Genomic DNA, 22,178 nt, shown 5'->3' on the forward strand with positions numbered 1-22,178 from the left:
GACTATCAGTACCTGACTAGTTTGTGACGAGAGTTAAAATGAATGTTAAGTCCCTACGACATGTCTTAACTTTACTGAGCACAACAATTATACACCATTCTGGTTCCAAATGGGTTATTCTCATGGTGACCTGATGAGCCAGTACATCCTCTGTGGTCATTTTTCCTGTCTTACATCTTCCCAGTTACAGTGATCTGTGCTTCCTCTCCCCAATCCAACACTCCATGCTCCTCCAACACTAACTCCATATATTTGTGCTTTTTAAAGTCCATTTCTATAATTTCTAATCTTCATATTTTGTTCAATATTTCATTCATAGTAATTTACAGCTCCACACAATAATAGCCCAACTTCCTTCCAGGTAATTATGCTCACCTATGCCATGACACAGACAGAAGTGGTAGAGTTGATTTCCTCATTAGCCCTTCAAGAAGTATCCCACAGTCTCATAGAGTCTGATATGAGTTCTTGTCTTATGCCATGCAACTATATTCCCTAAAACTCTACACTTTTCTCTCATCACTTTTGTCCTCCGATGATGTAATGACTTGGATGTTAGTTCTTGATTTCCACTGATCCCCAAGATTTTCCAACTTCATTCATGATTCCAGTATCTAGGTTATCTCTTGTCTATCTCACCTGATGCCTCAATCACTTTTCCACATACTAGTGATGTACCTCATGTACCTGTCCTACTCCCAAGGGACATCTGACCCTGCTGCCTCTCCTCTATATGATCTTAACCCAAACCCAGTGCCGTCAAGTTGATTCCCCAGGCCAAATCATCATGTACATCTCTTCACCCCTGATATTGCAAAGCGGGGGTCCTGCTCCATTAAGCTCCAGTGACTCCCATCCTATACGGACATGGTGATAGCATTTCCAAGGGTTACATGCAGGTATGGAAATGGGTTGGAGAAGAGGAGAGGATATTTCTTCCAAAATACTCTTTTGAAGGGCCAGGAATGCCCCAGCAGATCGTCTCTCCTACCTCCCTCGCAAGAGCTATTCAACAACAACCTACTCAACTGAAATGAATATTGCACAGCAACACTGCTATGTTTCCCTGCATATTGTAGGTGTCCACATTTTACATTGACTCTGAAAATGACCCTTCATTGTTCTCAAATATATGGCCTCTTCATTCCCAAAGTTCAGACTCCGTTCTTAGTTTTCCAGTCAACTACTTAATGGGAATAAAAAAAAAAAAAAATCAATCAGCTCAACCATAACCTCAACATAAAAACCTTCACCACATTTCCAATCTCTCTCTGGTCATGATGGCTGATTCCTTTCTGTGGATTCCTCACTTGTAACCTTCAAAGCCACCTCACTTAAGTTGTTTTCCCTCCTATTTTTCTGTCACAAACTGCTGCTTTCTGCTAGGCAATAATTTTAACAAAATTTAGACACCGAGTCCAGTTGTTTTTAATAATCACTACAAGTGCCACAAGCTCTTTTTAACCATGGTGACTTAATACTTTCTTCTTTTCTGGTGATGAACAGGCTCTAGGAACTCATCCACACCCATATAAACATATGCTCACTTCTTACGTCTTTCCCTTAGGGCAAAATTTTTGTGCAGTCTCCCATCTGTTCCATCAGTCCCTGAAGACCATGACAGAAACTACTCCCTCTGTATACACTTAGGTTTGAGAGACCCCCTTGGTGAATAATGAAACCATCTGCGTCTCGATATCAGATGCTGCATCCTTTCCTTCACAATCCCACAGCAGGTCAGCCCACTTTTCCAGGTCCCATCCAGACAGTCCATATTTTTTTGTGTTAATCACCTAATCTTCATTCTGGTACCTTTCTTATTGCCTGCATTGAGGCATGGAAGTAGTATGTCATTTTGTTACCTTGGCTAATATTGAATAACCAGTTGGAAATGTGTTGGATTGGAGCTCTGTTTATGGAAGGGTATGAGGAATTGAACGAAACACATGAAGACACGGGGCTGAGGTTTTGTTGACATGGCCCCAGTCACAAAGGTGCGGGACCAGGGCAGGTGTTCCTTGTGCGGTCCTGGTGGTCAGAGATGAGGGTTTACACAGGTCCTCCCTGGTTTCCAGGGAATGACTATAACACTAATTACAGTGATAAGAATATCTAACGACAATAGGTCCTTGCTATAAAGTTCAGATATAAATTTACTTCAGTGGATGATAATTTTTGTCTTTTCAGACTGAAGCTCAGTGGGTGAGGCCAAATCCTCAGGGTCACACAGTGAGAAGGGATGGAACTATACTTTTCTTTCCACCACTACTTACTTGTAGAATCTCAGCCACAATTCCAGTATTCAGTGACACATAACCTCAAGAGATCAGCTTTCAAAAGATTTTTCAACATAACCTACCTCCTTAGACAGACAGTTCCCTCTGTCCATCATAATCTTGTCTGTTTGGCAAATCATTTAGAAGCAACTCTATTGCCAAGAACCATTCATATTATTTCCCATAAAGTTGTAGAAATTATTTTAACATAGAGACATTTTATAAATATAAGAATATGTGACTGCATCAATGTATGAATAATGAGTGAATGAGATAAGTCAAGTGGAAGGTTAATTTAAGTGTGAATATTGATACAAGGGTTGGAAGAGACAGGGCCCCTGTTCTCATTATTCTAAAATTGCGTCTGTATACCTCACCACTCTGCATGCCTTGGGTCCCATGGACGGGACATGTGTTCCTCTGCCCAGTGCATCTATGGAGCTCACTACAAGTGGTAGAGCATCAATCAACCCATCCTTCTAGAGAAAACTTTCCTTCTTGGGAGACCTGTCCAGGGGCCAGTTTTCCCCGCAGCTTTTCTCTGTGACTGCGTGGGTATTCTTGCCTGTTACTGTGTGAAAGACACATTAAGGAAAACGCAGTGGAAGCCCAGAAACAAAGCTCCCTTTCTGGAAGAGGGATGGGTTGCAGGGCCACTCTGGACCAACAGATCATAGGGACCTTCTAGTGAGAAGATGCAGGGAAGCTTAGGAAACGGTTTCTTAAATTAGCCTTGTATTTCTTCTTCCTGCACAGAAAACATCTTCCCCACATATCTGCAAATTCTTGTAATTGATCATATGTGTGTTTGTGTGTGTTGCTCTGTAACCTTTAAGCATATAGCATGTATTACTAATGATGAGCAAAAATACCTAGATTTGTTTTAATAAGATTCCTGAAGTAAGAAATGTTGCAAATGTCACTTTGTAATTAATTGAATATCAATGCAAAATTGTTAAAGATAAAATGCACTAATTCACACTGGTCAATAAACAGCTATTTATAACATTTGACCAATCATGTAAGAGAAAATAACACCCCATCTATAGAGTTCAGGATCAGGTGTTTTGCATTAATTGCCTGTATTAAATCTGTTTGTCATTTGTTCAGACTGTAATTTAACTATATGTCTTTAAAAATCATTATGAAGAATTTAATATTACCATAATGTAAATCTATTCCACAGTTCTTGCGATTTTCATTTTTGATAGAGGTTCTTTTCTAAATGTTTTCTTCATAATTATATCAAATTAGCAGAACAATTACAAAGAAAATAAAGAGAGTGGTCATATACCTCTTCCCTGGTTTCCTCTACTGCAAACATCTCACATAGCCGTGGTACATTATAATAACCAGGAAATTAACATATTACACTTATATTTACCACGCTGGTGACTTCATTAGAAATTCACCAGTTATCTACAAATGTCCTTTGTTGTTGCTTAAAGATTCATTTTAAGACATCAGATTGAATTTAGTCACAACACCTCTTAAGTCTTTTCTAATCAGTGACCTTGTGTGTGCTCAGCTGTTTTTCAGTTAAATCATCTATAAATGGCAATAGTCAAGTAGTTTCATAGTGCTATTCAGTGTATTTATATCCTTAATTATTTTCTACTTAATTGTTCCATCACTTCAGAGAGTGGAGTATTTTGGTCTCCAGATATATTTGAGGTTGGTCTATGTCCCTTTTAGGTACTATTAGGACTTTCTGCATTTGGAGAACTGACTTCTTCATCACTATGAACAATAAAAACATATTGTTCATCTTTTTCCCTAAAAATCTTCTTGTTTTTTGAAGTATGCTTTCTCTGAAATTAGTATCACTTCTGAAGCTTTGTTTTCATGGTTTATGTCTCCTTATCTTTTACTTTTACCCAATTTGTTGTTGTTGTAGTTAGGTGCCATGGAATCAGTTCTGACACATAGTAACCCTATGTATAACACAAGGAAATGTTGTCTAGTCCTGTGCAATCCTCACAATAGTGGGTATGGCTGAGCCCATTTCTGTAGCCACTGTGTCAATCCACTTTGCTGAGAGTCTTCCACTTTTTCACTGACTCTCCACCAAGCATGATGTCCTTCTCCAGGGATTGGTTCCTGCTGACAACATCCCCAAAATAAGTGAGACAAAAGTTTCACCATCCTCATCTCTAAGAAGAATTCTGGCTCTACTTCTAAGACAGAATTGTTAGCTCTTCTGGCAGTCCATTGTATATTCAACACCATGATTTAAATGTGTCGGTTCTTCTTTGACCTTATTGTTTCATTGTTCAGCTTTTGTATGCATGTGAAGAGATAAAAAAGACCATGACTTGGGTCAGTAGCATCTTAGTCATCAAAATGATATCTTTACTTTTTGAAGACTTTCAAGGGGTCTTGCACAGCAGACTTGCCCGATGTAGTACTTCGTTTGATTTTTTGACTGCTGTTTCCATGCGTGTTAGCTGTTGATTCTTGATGTCTTAAATATTTTCTGTTTATCGTAATGTTGCTTATTTTCTAAACGTGAGAAATTGTGTTTTCTTTGTGTTGAGGTGCAATCAATACTGAAGGTTGTAGTCTTTGATCTTCATCAGTAAATATTTCAAGTCTTCTTCACTTTTGTCAAGCCAGGTTGTGTCATCTGTATAATGAAGGCTGTTAATGAATCTTCTTCATATCCTGATTCTATGTTCTTCGTCATGTAGTCCAGCTTCTCAAATTATTTGCTCAGCATAAAGATAGAATAATTATGGCACACACTTTCAGCATAAAGATTGGATAATTATGGCACATACTTTTCCCAAATTTAAACCATGCAATATTCCTATTCAAATGACTACCTCTTTTTCTATATACAGTTTCTGCCTGAGGACAACCCATCTATATGTTTATATTTAAAGGCCTTTCTTTTTGGGGGGTTTACTTTTTTTCCAATTGGACAGTTATTCTTTTGTAACTGATATTTTTAGACCATTAGCATTTAAAGTTATTGATATAAAATTTTTTTTTTAATTTAAATCTAACATCTTGCAAGTTTTCTATTTGCTGAAATTTTTCCCCTTTCTTTTTAATTCATTTTTTCCTGCTGTCTCATGTTTTAAACTAACATTTTAAATATATTATTTGTATCTCCTTTATGGATTTATTATTTATTTCCTTTTATGGATTTTCAGTGGTTGCCCTAGGGTTTGCAATATGTGTTTTAAAACAAAATGATTCTACCCTCTCATACGGATTGTGAGGATATTTTTAAAAATATATTCCCAATTCCTCCTCCCCATTCTTTTTCTTTTTGCATTGTTCCATTCACTTTTACGTAAGGCACAATTCATATGTATTGTTATTGCTTTGAGTCTTGTGGGATTGTCTCACAGCTTTTGGAGGTACTGCTATGTTTTCCTCATTCTATTTTTCAGTTTGGTAATTTCTATTGATCTTTTTTTCAAATTCCCTCTTTTTTGACATCTGCGTCAACTCGATTAGTAGCTTGTTGAAGGTATTCTTCATTTCTGTTACTGTGGTGTCTCTCAAAATTTCTGACATTTCCATTTGCTTGTTACTTATAGTTTCCATCATTCTCCTGAAGTTTCCTGTGTGATCCTGCCATAAGTATACCTTTTCTTTCAGAGCTTTTAACATATGAATCATAATTATTTACAATCTCCTGTTTAATTTCATTAATCAAATATCTTTTCACATGGAGTCTTTCTTTCCTCCATGTGACCTTGTGTCTATCCTGTTCTTTGCATAACTGAGAAGTGATTAGGATTAAGACCTAACGTACACTCTTATGGCTTAATTAACATAAAGAAAAATCACAGGTACAAGAGTAAGAATTCAGCACATATTTTGGTTGAACATAATTTAGTCCATAACATATTATTTTCTCAAGGTACCTGAGAACAGGACAGTACTTCCTTACCCAGGCTACTTCGGAAGTCCTGGTTCCCAAACTTAGCCTGCCCAAATCATGTAGAGGCTGTAGGTGCCCATGGGAAAAGAGTAGGAGAAGGGAAAGCCTGGCATGGCCATAGGTGCAGTGACAAGTTGTCTTGCTTTGTTCTCTATATTCTCTATGGCCAGCAAGACCAGGGTCATGTACTTAATTTAAGACACTATAAATAAATTATGGTTCTTTTGCATGACATGATATCCTAATCACTCTCTCTCTCTCTCACACACACACACACACACTCTCTCACACACACACTCACACACGCACACACACACACGCACACACACATACACACACAGAGAAACACCTCTAGTGCATTAGGTACCTTGTCCATCTGATGTTAACATAGCCTTTTTTTTGCAGTAATGCGCTTTAGTATCCCAACTTGGACTCTCATTTGTGGACAACAAGGGCCACCTCACTATACTTTGTTCCTTAATAAATAGCTCCCTGCTTTTTACTTGATATGCACTTAAATATTGGATGTGCTGTGGAAGGACTTTTGAGCTTGTGTCGTTCTTCATATCAGCAGTATTAAAACCACCTGGCTTAAATAAATTACACTTTTAAAATAAATCTCAAAGCAAAATTATCCCCTGAAGTATTTGTTAAACCAAACAATAGTTTAATTAGGAAAGAATGTCTGCCTTGAGCATCATGCCCTTTTAAAGAATTATCTGTACGTGATCAATTTTCCAACAACTATAAAGATTAGAAGAGAAGCTTATGGGGCATTGATTCTATGTTAATGGTAAAGGAACATTTTGGAAAAGGATGGGGAGGATAACTTCACAACTTGAAGAAAGTGAAAATGTCACTGAATTGTACATGTAGAGATTATTCGTACGGTATGTGTTTTGCTATGTATGTTTTACACAAAATAATAAATTATTGTAAGAAATGTGTGAAGTATAATTACAGAAGGAACAACATTGTGTAACACTACATAAGTGGTGAATACCTTGTTGCTAGACTAGTTCCTGTGAACAATTTGAGGTATGGACTGATTGAGCTCCGGTCATGCCTGTGCCAACTGGTAGCGCTACAGAGAGAAGCCAGTGTTTTAACTGTTCTGAGCACAGCTTTCGTTTCCCTGTCTGTATATACAGGACATAATACAATGGTAACTTTACTAACTGTTGAAAAAATTAAATAAGGTAATGATGGAACATGCTTACCAGGTTCATGTAGAGAGAAAAGCTTAAAAGAAGTCTTTTGTTAAAATTATTTCTACACCCATTCCTCCCACCATCTACCCCTGCAAGCTTCTCTGTCCTAAGGAACCTCTCCATACATGCCATTTACAAGGAATAGTCCTCTACAGGAAAGGAAACATGCAAATAGGGCCCCGCCTTCTTCTCATAAAACTCTCACAGAACATATCCCTCCATCCCTAAGAGAGAGGCCCCAGGCCCAGGTACTCTGCTGATCCCAAGCATCCATGAAGTCAGTGGCCACAATATGGAGTTTAAACTGATCTGGGGGCTCCTTTTCATCCTTCTGCAAGGTTATTGTTAGAGATATAGGAAACCGATGCAAAGTTGTGTGCCCAAATATGTGGAGAGAAAAAGCCTCCTGAGCCCAATGTTTGTTTGCAGGTGTCTTGTGTGATGTGACACTGGTTGAGCCTGCAGGAGACCTGAGAAAACCTGAGGGTTGAGAATATCCTGGGAAAACTTTGATTTTACCTTTAGCCGTTGTCTTAGGCTGAGTTCTCTAGAGAAGCTTCACCAGTAAAGTTTATAAATAGATAGGTTTATGCCAAAGAAATGGCTCATGTGGTTTTAGAGGCTGGAATGTCCAAAGTCTGTGGACCATTAAAGAGGCTTCTCCTGATTCACGTAGCCACAGGGGCTGGCAAACACAAGACTGGCAGCTCAGAGAGCAGGGCTCTTGCTCACAGACTGTAAAGATGGATAAATCCCAAGATCAGAAGGCAAGACTGCAGCTAGCTCAAGTCCCAAGAACCAGAGGTCAGAAGAACAGTAGTCAGCTGCAGGGTCAAGCATGAGTAAAAACCCCATGGTATTTGCCAAAAAGTCCAATTCTATTCGATGCAGGCCACACGCCCAAAGAAATTCCCTTTCAACTGATTCGCTACTCAGCAGATCCCATCGTGGAGGTGATCACACCATCATAGGACTGCCAATCGTGGCCTAGTTGAGTTGGCACACAACCTTAACCACCACAGCAGACATAGTACATCTGTTCCAAGGAAAGAGCTGCAGTAGCTGGCTGGTATATGGTGTGATGGAAGTTATACACACCACGCAGACTCAGTGAATGATCGGTTCACCATCTCCAGGGACAAGGCCAAGAACATTCTGCAAATGGACTTCCTGAGAAATGAGGATATGGCCATTTGTTACTATGAGGGACCTACAGTGAGGGGAAGTCATTGTTTTCCCAGTCACAAACTCCCTGCAAGGGTAAGGCTGATCAGTAGGGGTCATTCAGAAGCCATCAGCTCCTCAGTCAGGTGAAGAAAGAAACTGGTGATTGATGTTTCTCATGTCATTTGGCGTTTCCTTTCAGGGTCTGAGTTTACTCTTGTCTCCAACAAACACTTGTTCTGACCCAGTGATTTGTGTCCCTGAGACACCATGAAAATCCAGTAGCTAGAGAGCACAGTGAGCAGTTTTGATGCCTGCTAACTAAGATGGATCAGAGAGGAGTCTGGCACGGGGCTGCAGTGGGTGCTCAGCTATAACAGCTGTGCTGACCACAAATGTAGCTCAACTATCCATGGCCAGGACACCTGGAAAGAGAGCTTCAGGCACCATCTCTGATCAGTAGCCTGGAAGCTTAGGACCAGAGATGATTTTGCCCTGTGAGACCCACAGTGGGGGGAAGACAGTGGGAGTCCAGAAAACATTCACCTGAAAGTGGTGGGAGACTGTAAGCAGGGAGTCCTCAGGACCCAATGAGCCCAGGTCCCACCTGGGGCAGAATCAGGGGAGGATAAGGGAGGTTCCTGTCACTGTCAGGAATTTCTTCTAATTCCACAAATAACAATATCCAGAGAAAACCTTTTTATTCTGACTCTAAAATTAGAAGATAACATTGAAGTATAGGGGTATTTTTTTTCTCTCCTCTCTCTATATAAGATTGAATGTCACAGGGAATTGAAGCTTTAGGGAAGATATCCCATTGTTCCTGTGTTCAGCTTTATGGGAAGATTCATGGAGGTCTTGTTTTGATTCTGTTACATGGAAACAATAAAGAATTTGGTGGAATTTCATTAGATCATCTCTATATGGGTAATTCTGATGATAATATTTATAAAGTTGCATCACACCTACAACATAAGCAGGAATTTATCCTACTGAATTAACCTGAACAAACAAAGGCCCACATTAAATACATAAGAACAGACAGACAGTAGATTTACTTTACCCATGAAAAGTGCTTTTTGATCTTTAGGAAAGAGTCCTCAGACTGATGACATTTATTCAGTCCATGGATTTGTCTTTCCTGCCTGTGTTTCCTTACAGAGCACCTCCATCCATGGAATTCCCTAGAGCCTCATGCACAAGAACCTCACCTCACACAATCTTCCCTCTGATAAGTACAGACTTAGGAGAACACATGTGATAGGACTGGCCCAGCTCTTGAGATCACCTAGTCTGCTTGTGATGTTCAGCTTCCTAAGTGACTTCTCAATTTCAGATTCAGGGGAGTATATGGGATGCATGAACCAGTTTCAGGCCTTCCAGAGGTAATGACCACCTAGGTGATGGTGTGGAAAAGGGAGAGTTTTAAGGACTTGAAGGACTTAAGAGTTCAATTTTTTTTCTTATTTCTGTCATTTTCACATGCTCACAGCACTCTCACCATACAGCCTTCTTCCTTTTCTACAAACATGGAGAACTTTCCAAGTCTAAGCATTTATAATTTTGCTCAAATTGCATGGAAACCTCTCTTTAACCCTCAGCACATGTGCACACACACACATAAACATTTGACATGCAAATGTCAACATGCGCTCATACTAACATACATTCTAGAAAATCTTTACTGCCATAAGTGCTCACTTAAGCAAAGCCCATGCACAGAACTGTGGAAGTAGGTTCCATCTGAGAACAGCGAATCATGGAAGTTGAGGAGATAGTGGGAGAGTTGTCACACTTCATGACCCCCTTTCAGGTCGGAGCCCAGGAAGTTTGAGTTGCAAGAAGAATCTTCTCAGATCCGTGCTATGAGTTGCAATAAGTAAGAATCCAGGTGCTTCATGGTTATGAATAATGATTTACTATCACTGAATACAAACTCTGTGTATATCCTTCCGGAAGAATTATCATCCACTTATATTCCCCTGGAATCCTGGTGGCTTAGTGGATGCTATGGCTGCTAACCAAGAGGTTGGCAGTTTGAATCCGCCAGGCGCTCCTTGGAAACTCTATGGGGCAGCTCTACTCTGTCCTATAGGGTTACTATGAATCAGAATCAACTCAACAGCAGTGGGTTTTTTGGAGTGGGTATGTTCTCCTAAATCCAGGTTGGTAGGTATTAACAAGGCCCATTCCAGAGGTGAAGAGCCACCAGGGAAGAGTCTAGTGACCTGGCAAAGGTCATTCAGTGCTCATAGGGTGAGCTTGGAAGTGGCCCCATATTTGTTGTCTCTGGAGCAGCATGCTCCATAGAATATGTTCTCCTCCAATGTCCTTCCAAGTGCCACCCAATGGTATGTTAGAATCAATAAAGAATATGAGCATGTCAAATAATACATTCCTGAAAGAAGGCACAGAAGAAGACAGGTGTGTCCCGATCAAAGGAAAAGGGCATTTTTTATGGGATGAATGTTTATTTTTCCGTTCTCAAAGATCTCTCTCTCAAGAATGGAAACACATATAATCTCTAGCTCTAGGCTCCTAAGCTGTCAGTAAGGCTAAGGTCATCCTTGGAGAATGAGTCTGGCTTCCTTCTTCCAGCTTCTAAATCAGAGATGAGATCTTGCCTGGCCTTTCTCTGATTTCTACCTGGGGCCTCCCCTTGTTAAATTCCAGAATTTGACAAGAACGTTCATACTGTGTGCTGTATTCTCCATGAATTATAAGCCTTGTTCAAAAAATTATGAGATTCCTGTTGATGTGCTTCCACCTTGTAGTCATTTCACCCCATGAGTATCTCAGAGATTTGTACAATGAGATGACCTGGATGAGGTGTCTGATATTTGACAATAAGGATGAATTTTTTTTCCTTTCCCCAGATGTCATGTCCAGGTGCAGCTGTAGGAGTCAGGCTGAGAACTGCTGAGGCCCTCATACCCCTACTCCTTCACCTGAGCTGTTTCTGGATTCTCAATCACAACCAGTGGTCACTGCTGACTGACACTGAATCCACCAGCCAACTTGGAAGGGATTAAAGTAGAAAAATATGTATGTACTAACGACCTATAGGGTTCCTATGATCTGGAATCAATGTGATCGCAATGGGATATTTTTGTTTTGAGTGGCAGAAAACCATATAACTATCCCTCCAAACTTGACTCTTCATCTCCTAAGACATATCTAAGAATCAGGTCTTCTTGCACCTGAGCTCCGTAATGGCAAATGATATGACCGTGTGTGAGTCATGGTGAGGTGAAGGCAGCGGGAGCCTAGACACAAACTGAGACTCCAGGGAACAATTGATGATGCTGTGCCTTAGGAGGTGCTCAGGATCCACCAAGCAAGATGATCCCAAGAAAAAGAATAGGTGCAGAGAGGGACTGATGAGGGTCTTCCTTGTGGATCAGGGGTTTCCTTTCCTTTCGTAGCTCTCAGGGATTTCCTTTCCTTTTCAATGCTCTAATGCCAGCAAGCTTTCTTCCCCCCCCCCGCCCAATTTCTCACATTCTTACTGCAGTTGAGAAGAGAAAGAAGGATCCTCTGTTGCACGAGATGGTCTTGGTCAGAAGGAACTTCTCCAGCTTCCTCCATGACCCTTTCTTCCTCTTGACAACCAGACATAATGAGGATTCTCACCATCCCTGTGACTGGGAAGCATTTCCCACACTGAGAAACAGCCACAGGGCATAATCCCGGATTCAGTGACATAGGATGTCGGGGGCAGACCTCAGCAGGATTTTTCAATGGGACTTGCTTCCTGGGTGGTGACATTCCCACTGGCAATGGTGAACTCATGCCTTCTGTAATTCCTTTGAGGACAGCATTATTTCCAAGAATCATGAATATTATTCTCCCTATATTAATGGAAATCATTTTCACTCAATTCAATATACTCTGTTACCAAACCAAACCCAGTGCCGTTGAGTCGATTCTCACTCATAGCAACCGTATAGGACAGAGTAGAACTGCCCCATAGAGTTTCCAAGGAGGGCCTGGTGGATCCAAACCACTGACTCTTTGGTTGGCAGCCATAGCACTTAACCACTACACCACCTGGGAATGACACATCTAGGACAAACTAATAGTATACAAAGACCAGGTTACTGATCCAACATATTGGTGAACTGAGGACTTTGCACTAAATCTCTGTGTTCATGGTCTTGATGGTTCATGTTGCTCAAAGTCTTCCCTCAAGTAGATAGTCTACAGACTCAGAAATTTAATGGAGAAACTCAGCTCCTGGCAAAAATGAGAACTAGAGGATTGCTGGTTTTTGCAACAACACTAGTAATGATTACTACCTATGCAGAAATCTGTAATCTGTGTTAAAAAAAAAAAAAAGGACTTTAGGTTAGCATGAAGTTATCCCCCTCTGCAGTAACCCTTGAATAAACATGGTTGTAAAGGTGTTCCAGGTGAAGAAATATTCACTCAAGTTAATGAGTCTTTCAAAGTCATTTGAATGTATGATAAACACTTTAGACTGAATTTTGTCTGAATTTGATATTTTTGGTCCATTTAGCTGCTGTCTCAACACTGTGGATGAGTTAAAGTTTAAACATGAACTAATGGAGGCATGAAATGAATCAGAATGTGTATGTGACCAATCAGCGAGCCCCGTAGTTGTGGTAACTATTTGATATTAATTGATCTATATATCCTTCTATCCGTCTATCCATCTATGTATGTATTTATGTATCTATCTGTGTATCTATGTATTCTATGTATGTATTTATCTATCTATCTATCCATCCTTGGAAGAAGAGGTTTATTGACCCTATTCCCAAATGTGTCCTTGATCCTTTGTTGCATCTGGCTCCCTGATCTTAATATGTTCTAGTGTGGCTTAAGAGAATTCTGGGCTTGGTGAAGTGAAGACCCAGAATGAGGACTGTATTCTCCCAAAGGAACATTCAGCAACTTTTATCCAGTGAGAACCTTAGAAAAAGGGACCTCCCTTCACTGTTTTTCAACTTTGCATGCAAATGCACATCCCACATGCAAATCTCATTTAAGCAGCCAGAAGAAATCAGAGCACGCATTTACTTAAATTCAGATTCCTCCTTATCTTGGAGAATATTTTCTGGGAGTCAAGGACCTCATCCACAATAAGATGGAGTACATGTGGGTTTTCCTCCTTCTGGTAACAGCTCTCAGAGGTGAGCATCTATGGGATTCAGACATGAAGATCTGGGGATACTGCATTTGAACTCATGACTCACTGACTTTCTCCTTGTCTCCAGGTGCCTTGTTCCAAGTGAAACTTCAGGAATCAGGCCCAGGACTAGTGAGGCCCTCGGAGAGCCTGTCCCTCACCTGTACGGTCTCTGGATTCTCTTTAACAAGCTATGGTGTGAGCTGGATCCGCCAGGCTCCAGGAAAGGGGCTAGAGTGGCTTGGTGTAGTAGCTTATGACGGGAGCAAGTATTATAACCCAACTCTCAAGTCCCGACTCAGCTTCGACAGGCACACCGCCAAGAGCCAAGTTTATTTAAAACTGAGCTCTGTGAATCTTGAGGATGTGGCCATGTATTACTGTGCAAGAGGCACAATGCAGGAAAGTCAGCGTGAGCCCAGACACAAACCTCCCTGCACGAGACCAATAGGGGAGTGATCTCTAGGGGGAGTTCAGGACCCACTAAACTTAGTGGCCCATCTTGTCAGCAGATTCAGGAGAAGGAAGTGGGAAGGACTTCCTCTCTGATGTTGTGGTTTCCCCACCTGGTCAGCACCTCTCTAGGGATCCCCCTGCACAGTGATTCTAGGGAACCTTCATGTCTATGAACATGACTGCTTTTCACAGGAATGACTTTTGTCTGTCTTTCCCCATCTGTCCCAGGACAGGCTCTACAGTAATATTTCTTGATGAAATCTCTGTTTTCAATGCAGGATAATAATTAGTGCCACTGCTTACCAGGAACATTTAATGTAGGAAATTATTCTCATGCTGAACCTCAGACCTGCCTCTCACCCTCAGATTGATTTCCAATCTTATCATTCACAGGAATACTCCTCAAGGCAGGATGACAAAAGGAGTTTCCCTTAGAGTGACTTGGGTAATTGGGTAATATTGTATATGTCTATATTCAAAAAGAGAGCAGAAAAAAAACTTGTTTCTCTCTAGCTGATTCTGACACATAGCAAACCCATAGTAAAGAGTAGAACTACACCATGGGGTTTCCAAGGAGTACCTGGTGGATTCGAACAGCAGGCTTTTTGGTTAGCAGCCATAGCTCTGAACCAGTACGCCACCAGCATTTCCATGTCTATATTCATGTCCACATAACCAAAAAAAAAAAAAACAAACCCAGTGCCATCGAGTCGATTCCGACTCCTGGCGACCCTATAGGACAGAGTAGAACTGCTCCATGACAATTTTGCTCCCAGGGACCTTTGGCAATTCTTGGATCACTTTTGGTTTTCACAACCGGCGGCAGGTATTTATGGCACTAGTGTTAGAGTTCAGGTGTGCTGCTAAAAAATACGACACTCAGGATTGCTCCCCACAGAAATAATTCTATGGCCCAAAATGGCAATATTGCTGATATTGAGGAACTGTATAGTAAAAAGCCTTAAAACTGGCCAACGGCAATAGAAATGTACACCTGCAGAAAGTAAATGCAGCTTATACTTACGTGAACCTGAAGCAAGGAGCCCTGGTGACGTGATGGTTAAGTGTTCGACTGCTAACCCAAAGGTTGGTAGCTTGAAATCACCCAGCAGCTTCAAGGGAGAAAAGACCTGGTGATCTGCTCCCATAAAGATGACAACCTAGAAAACCCTATGGGAAGTTCTACTCTGTCACATGGAATCACTGTGAGTTGGAATTAACTAACAGTACCTAACAAGGACGCTTAAAGTTCTACAAATATGTAAGCACTTAGTCAATATATTTCTAGTTTCACCAGTACATATGTTCCTATATGTTGCACCCTGAAACCTGGACAGGGAAAGACTTCTGTTTATTTTATTTTCATTTTCCCATCTGAAAAATGATTTTTTTTTTTAACATGTAGAAGTGTCATCACTTTTATGAAACAAGGAGTTAGTAAAACCAGGAAAGTAATGACAAATTTAAAATTGAAGATAATTTGCCTGATTATTTATTAAATGTATTGATTTTCCACTGACGGTATGGTTATTGGAATTTGCCATCAATTAGATTTTGGACTCATGACAACCCCATGTGATCAAGTAGAACTGTTCCATAGGATTTTCTAGCATGTAAAAAAAATCTTTATGAGAACCTATTGCCAGGTATTTCTCTTGCACAGCAGCTGGATGGGCTTGAACAGCACACTTTTGGTTACCAGCCAAACACTTAACTGTTGAGCCACCAGGGCTCCTTTAAACATAATAAGAGAGTATGCTACTGTATAAATGGAAAATATTACAACACAGAGCCTAGAAGTAAACATAATTTTAAATACAAAATTTATATTTGAAAACAAAATTTGTATGGCATTTATCTTCAGTTGCACCATTGTTGTCATCAGGTGCTATTGGGGCAGTACCAACTCATAGCGACCTTATTTACAAAAGAATTAAACACTGCCTAGTCCTGTACCATCCTCACAATCCTTGCTATGTATGAGATCATTGTTGGAGCCACAGCATGAATCCGTCTCAGTGAGGGTCTTCCTCTTTTTCATTGACCTTCTACTTTACCAAGCGTGATTCCTTCTCCAGAAACTGGTCCCTCCTGATAACGTGTCCAAAGTATGTGAGAAGAAGTCTTGCCATCCTTGCATCTAAGGAGCATTCTGGCTGTACCTCTTCCAAGACAGGTTTGATCATTCTTCTGACAGTCTGTGGTATAATCAATATTCTCCACCAACACCATAATTCAAATGCATCTATTCTTTGGTCTTCCTTATTCATTGTCCAATTTGTCATGCATAGGAGTCGACTGAAAATACCATGGCTTGGGTCAGGAACACCTTACTCCTCAAGGTGATATCTTTGCTTTTTCAATCTTTGAAGAGGTCTTTTTGTAGAAGATTTGTCAATGCAGTAGGTTTTTGATTTCTTGACTACTGCTTCCATGTATGTTGATTGTGGACCCAAGTTAAAGGAAATTCTTCACAACTTCAATATTTTCTCTGTTTATTATGATGTTGCTTATTGGTCTAGTGTGAGGATTTTTTTTTCTTTATGTTGATGTGCAATCTATACTGAAGGCTTCAGCCTTTGGTCTTCATCAGTAAGGGCTTCAAGTCCTCTTCATTTTCAGAAAGCAAACTGGTGTCGTTTGCATACTGAAGGTTATTGATGAGTCTTTCTCCAATTCTGGTGCCACATCCTTCTTCATATAGTCCAACTTCTCAGATTATTTGCTCAGCATACAGACTGAATAAGTATAGGGAAAGGATAAAACCGTGACACACATATTTCCTGATTTTAAAATACTCAGGATCCCTTTCTTCTGTTTGAATGACTCCCTCTTGGTCTATGTGCAGGTTCTGCATGAACACAATTAAGTGTTCTGGAATTCCCATTCTTCACAAAGTTATCCATAATTTGTTATGAGCCACACTGTCAAATGCCTTTGCATAGTTAATAAAACACAGATAAACATCTTTCTGGTATTCTCTGATTTAAGCCATAAAACAACAAGGAAGAAAACAATCAGCATTATGTTGTATACATTAGTTGTATTTAAACATATTCTTTAATTGCTTTTGGAATGGCAGACATGCACATAGGAAAACAATCCACTAAATTTTTGACATGGTAAAAGATAATGGAAACAGAAATAACAGTGATATTTCGATGGGTTATATTGCAATGCAGTGGAATGTTCTATAAATTGCAGTTAGGTCAAACACATTGATATAAAAAAAGTACATTTTCATTGAGTAAAATCCGACTCTTAGGCACTGGGTTTAGGGACCCTATAGGACAGAGTCCATAGACTTTCCAATTCTTTAATCTCTACAGAAGCAGTCTGCCCCAGGTTTTTCCCATGGAGCAGCTGATGTGTTTTGAGCATGGTTTGGAATCCCTGATATTTCAATCTGCACCCGCAGGGATTTTTAAACAGGGTGATAGTTCAAATACAGTAAAAATTTCAAAAGCCAGAACATGTGTAAGGTTGTAACCTGTCAGAGAATAAAAGTCATTGCATGTTTTTGAGGTAGGATTCTTTTTTTTTCTTTGAATTAAAATGTTAACTTAAAAAAAATTTATTGTACTTTAAGTGAAAATTTACAAACCAAGTCAGCCCCTCATACAAAGATTTATATATACCCAGGTATATACTCCTAATTGCTGTCCCGCTAATGAAAGAGCACACTCATTCCCTCCACTCTCTGTTTTTGCATCCATTCAGCCAGCTTCTGATCCCCTCTGCCCTCTCATCTCCACTCCAGACGGGAGATGCCAACATAGTCTCATGTGTCTACTTGATCCAAGACGCTCATTCTTCACCAAGATCATTTTCTATTCCATTGTCCAGTCCAATCCCTGTTTTAAGAGTTGGCCCTGGGAATGGTTCCTGTCTTGGGCTAACAGAGGGTCTGGGGACCATGACCACCGATGTCCTTCTAGTCTTACTCAGACCATTAAGTTTGGCCTTTTTACGCGAATTTGGTGTCTGCATCCCACTGCTCTCTTGCTCCCTCAGGGGTTCTCTGTTGTGTTCCCTGTCAGGGCAGTCATTGGTTGTAGTCGGGCACCACCTAGTTCTTCTGGTCTCAGGCTGATATAGTGTCTGGTTTATGTGGCCCTTTCTGCCTCTTGGGCTCATAATTACCTTGTGTCTTTGGTGTTCTTCATTCTCCTTTTCTCCAGGTGGGTTGAGACCAACGGATGCATTTTAGAAGGCTGCTCGCTAGTGTTTAAGACCCCAGATGCCACTCTCCAAAGTGGGAAGCAGAATGTTTTCCTAATAGATTTTATTATGCCAATTGACTTAGATGTCCCCTGAAACCATGGTCCCCAAACCACTGACCCTGCTATGCTGGCCTTCAAAGTGTTCAGTTTATTCAGGAAACTTCTTTGCTTTTGGCTTAGTCAATATGTGCTGACCCGTCCTGTGTTGTGTGATGTCTTTCCCTTCACCTAAAGTAGTTCTTATCTACTATCTAATTAGTGAATACCCCTCTCTCATCCTCCCTCCCCCTTCTAGTAACCATCAAAGAAAATTTTCTTCTCTTTTTAAACTATTTCTTGAGTTCTTATAATATTGGTCTTGTACAATATTTGTCCTTTTGCAATTGACTAATTTCACTCAACATAATGCCTTCCAGATTCCTCCATGTTATGAAATGTTTCACAGATTCATCACTGTTCTTTATCGATGCATAGCATTCCATCATGTGAATATGCCATAATTTATTTATCCATTCATCTGTTGATGGGCACCTTGGTTGCTTCCATCTTTTTGCTATTATAAACAGTGCTGGAGTGAACATGGGTGTGCGTATATCTGTTCGTGTAAAGGCTCTTATTTCTCTAGGGTATATTCCAAGGAGTGGGATTGCTAGAACTTATGGTAGTTCTATTTCTAATTTTTTAAGGAAGTGCCAAATGAATTTCCAAAGTGGTTGTGCCATTTTACTTTCACACCAGCAGTGTATAAATGCTCCAGTCTCCAACCTCTCCAACATTTATTATTTTGTGTTTTTTGGATTAATGCCAGCCTTTTTGGAGTGAGATGGAATCTCATTGTAGTTTTGATTTGCATTTCTCTAACGGCTAATCATAGTGAGAATTTCTTCACGTATCTGTTAGCTATCTGAATGTCTTCTTTAGTGAAGTGCCTGAACAAAGTGGGAGGCCCCACTCTACCGGATTTGAGAACCTATTATACCACCACAGTAGTGAAAACACCCTGGTACTGGTACAACAACAGATACATAGACCAGTGGTATAGAACTGAGAATCCTGACAAAAATCCATACACATATGAGCAGTTGATATTTGACAAAGTCCCAAAGTCAGTTAAATGGGGAAAGGACAATTTTTTTTTTTAACAAATGGTACTGGCATAACTGGATTTCCATCTGCAAAAAAATGAAACAAGACCCATACCACACAGCATGCACAAAAAGGAACTCTAAATGGATCAAGTACCTAAATATAAAATTGTAAAATGGTGAAGATTGTAGAAGAAAAAGGCCTCCCACTTTGTTCTTCTTTTTCAGTAATGCTTTACTTATAGGGGGCCTCTTTCATTTACATATGAAGTTGGTGATTTGTTTCTCCATTTCATTAAAAAAAAGTCCTTGGAATTTGGATTTGAATTGCATTGTATCTACAGATGACTTTTGGTAGAATAGACATTTTTACAATGTTAAGTCTTCCTATCCATGAGCAAGGTATATTTGTCAACCTATGTAGCTTTCTTTTGGCTTCTTGCAGTAGTGTTTTGTAGTTTTCTTTGTATTAGTCTTTTACATCTCTGGTAAGATTTATTCCTGAGTATTTTATCTTCTTGGATGCTACTGTAAATGATATGGATTTGGTGATTTCCCCTTGGATGTTTTTTTATTGATATAGAGGAATCCAACTTATTTTTGTATGTTGATCTTTTTCCCTGATATTCTGCTGAAATCATCTATTAGTTTTCACTAGTTTTCTTGAGGATTCTTTAGGGTTTTCCATGTATAAGATCATGTCACCTGCAAATAGAGATACTTTTATTTCTTCCTTGTCAGTCTGGATGCCCTTTATTTCTTTATGTAGCATAATTGCTCTGACTAGGACCGCCAGCATAATGTTAAACAAGAGCGGTGATAAAGGGCATCCTTGTCTGGTTCCCGATCTCAAGGGGAATGCTTTCAGGCTCTCTCCATTTAGGATAATGTTGGCTATTGGCTTTGTATAAATGGCCTTTATTATGTTGAAAATTTTTCCTTCTGTTCCTATTTTGCTAAGAGTTTTTATCATGAATGGATGTTGAATTTTGTCAAATGCCTTTTCTGCATCAGTTGATGAAATTGTGTGATTATTGTGTTTTGTTGGAATTGCATTGCTTTCCTCATGTTGAACCATCCCTGCATACCTGGTATGAATCCCACTTGATCATGGTGAATTATTATTATTTTTTTTGATAAGTTGTTAAATTCTATTGGCTAGAATTTTGTTGAGGATTTTTGCATCTAAGTTCATGAGGGGTACAGGTCTATAATTTTCTTTTTTTGGTGGTGTCTTTACCTGGTTTTCATATCAGGGATATGCTGGCTTCAAAGAATGAGTTTAGGAGAATTCTGTCCTTTCCTATGCTCTGAAATACCTTAAGTAGTAGTGGTATTAACTCTTTTCTGAAAGTTTGGTAGAACTCTGCAGTAAAGCCGCCTAGCCCAGGGCTTTGCTTTATTGGGAGTTTTTTTTTTTTTTTTTTTAATATTACCTTTTCAATCTCTTTTGTCATGGGTCTACTTAGTTGTTCTACCTCTCCTGGTGTTAGTTTAGGTAGGTAGTGTGTTTCTAGGAATTCATCCTTTTCTTCCAGGTTTTCAAATTTGTTAGAGTTAAATTTTTCTTAGTAATCTGACATGATTCTTTTAATTTCAGTTGGGTCTCTTGTAATATCACCCATCTCATTTCTTATTCAGGTTATTTGCTTCCTCTCCTATTTTTCTTTTGTCAGTTTGGACAGTGGTTTATCAATTCTGTTAATTTTTTCAAAGAACCAGCTTTTGGTCTTGTTAATTCTTTCAATTGTTTTTCTGTTTTCTATTTCATTTAATTCTGCTCTAATTTTTATCATTTGCTTTCTTCTGGTGACTGAGAGTTGCTTTTGTTGCTCTTTTTCTATTTTTTCCAGTTGTAGGGATAATTCTTTGAATTTTGGCCTTTGTTTTTGTATGTGTGCATTTATTGATATAAATTAACCTCTGTGCACTGCTTTCACTGTGTCCCAAAAGTTTTGATAAAAAGTGCTTTTATTCTAATTAAAAGTCTATGAATTTCTTTATTCCATCCTTAATGTCTTCTATAACCCAGTCTTTTTTGTGCAGGGTATTGTTCAGTTTCCAAGCGTTTGATTTCTTTTCCCATTGTCAATTTCTACTTTTATGGCCTTATGGTCAGAGAAGATGCTTTGTAATATTTCAGTGTTTTGGATTCTGCTAAGGCTTGCTTTGTGACCTAATACGTGGTCTATTCTTCAGAATGTTTGCTGTGCACTAGAAAAAAAGTATACTTGTCTCCTGTTGGGTGGAGTGTTCTGTATATGTCTATAAGGTCATGTTGATTGATTGTGGCATTTGGATCTTCTGTGTCTTTATTGAGCTTCTTTCTGGATATTCTACCCTTCACGGAAAGTGGTGTGACCAAGTGTCCTAGTGTAATTGTGGACTTATGTATCTCACTTTTCAATGCTGTTAGAGTTTGTTTTACGTATCTTGCAGCCCTGTCATCGTGTGCATAAGTATTTAATATGGTTATATCCTCCTGGTATATTGTCCCTTTAATCATTATATAGTGTCCTTCCTTATCCTTTGTGGTAGAATTACCTTTAAAATCTATTTTCTCAGAAATTAATATTGCCACTACTGGTCTTCTTTTTATTGTTGTTTGCCTGATATATTTTTTCCGTCCTTTTATTTTTAGTTTGTTTTTGTGTCTAGATCTAAGATATGTCTCTTTTAGGCACCATATAGATTGTGTTTTTTTATCCATCTG

At 39.4% G+C, this 22,178-nt stretch overlaps 1 pseudogene; it reads left to right on the forward strand.

Moving 5' to 3' along the window:
- LOC100666956 (putative V-set and immunoglobulin domain-containing-like protein IGHV4OR15-8) overlaps window positions 1-14,160 on the forward strand; it is a 35,630-nt pseudogene extending 21,470 nt beyond the window's left edge.
- Window positions 14,161-22,178: the final 8,018 nt, after the last annotated feature.

This window comes from Loxodonta africana, chromosome 21, assembly GCF_030014295.1.
Source record: "Loxodonta africana isolate mLoxAfr1 chromosome 21, mLoxAfr1.hap2, whole genome shotgun sequence".
NCBI lineage: Eukaryota > Metazoa > Chordata > Mammalia > Proboscidea > Elephantidae > Loxodonta > Loxodonta africana.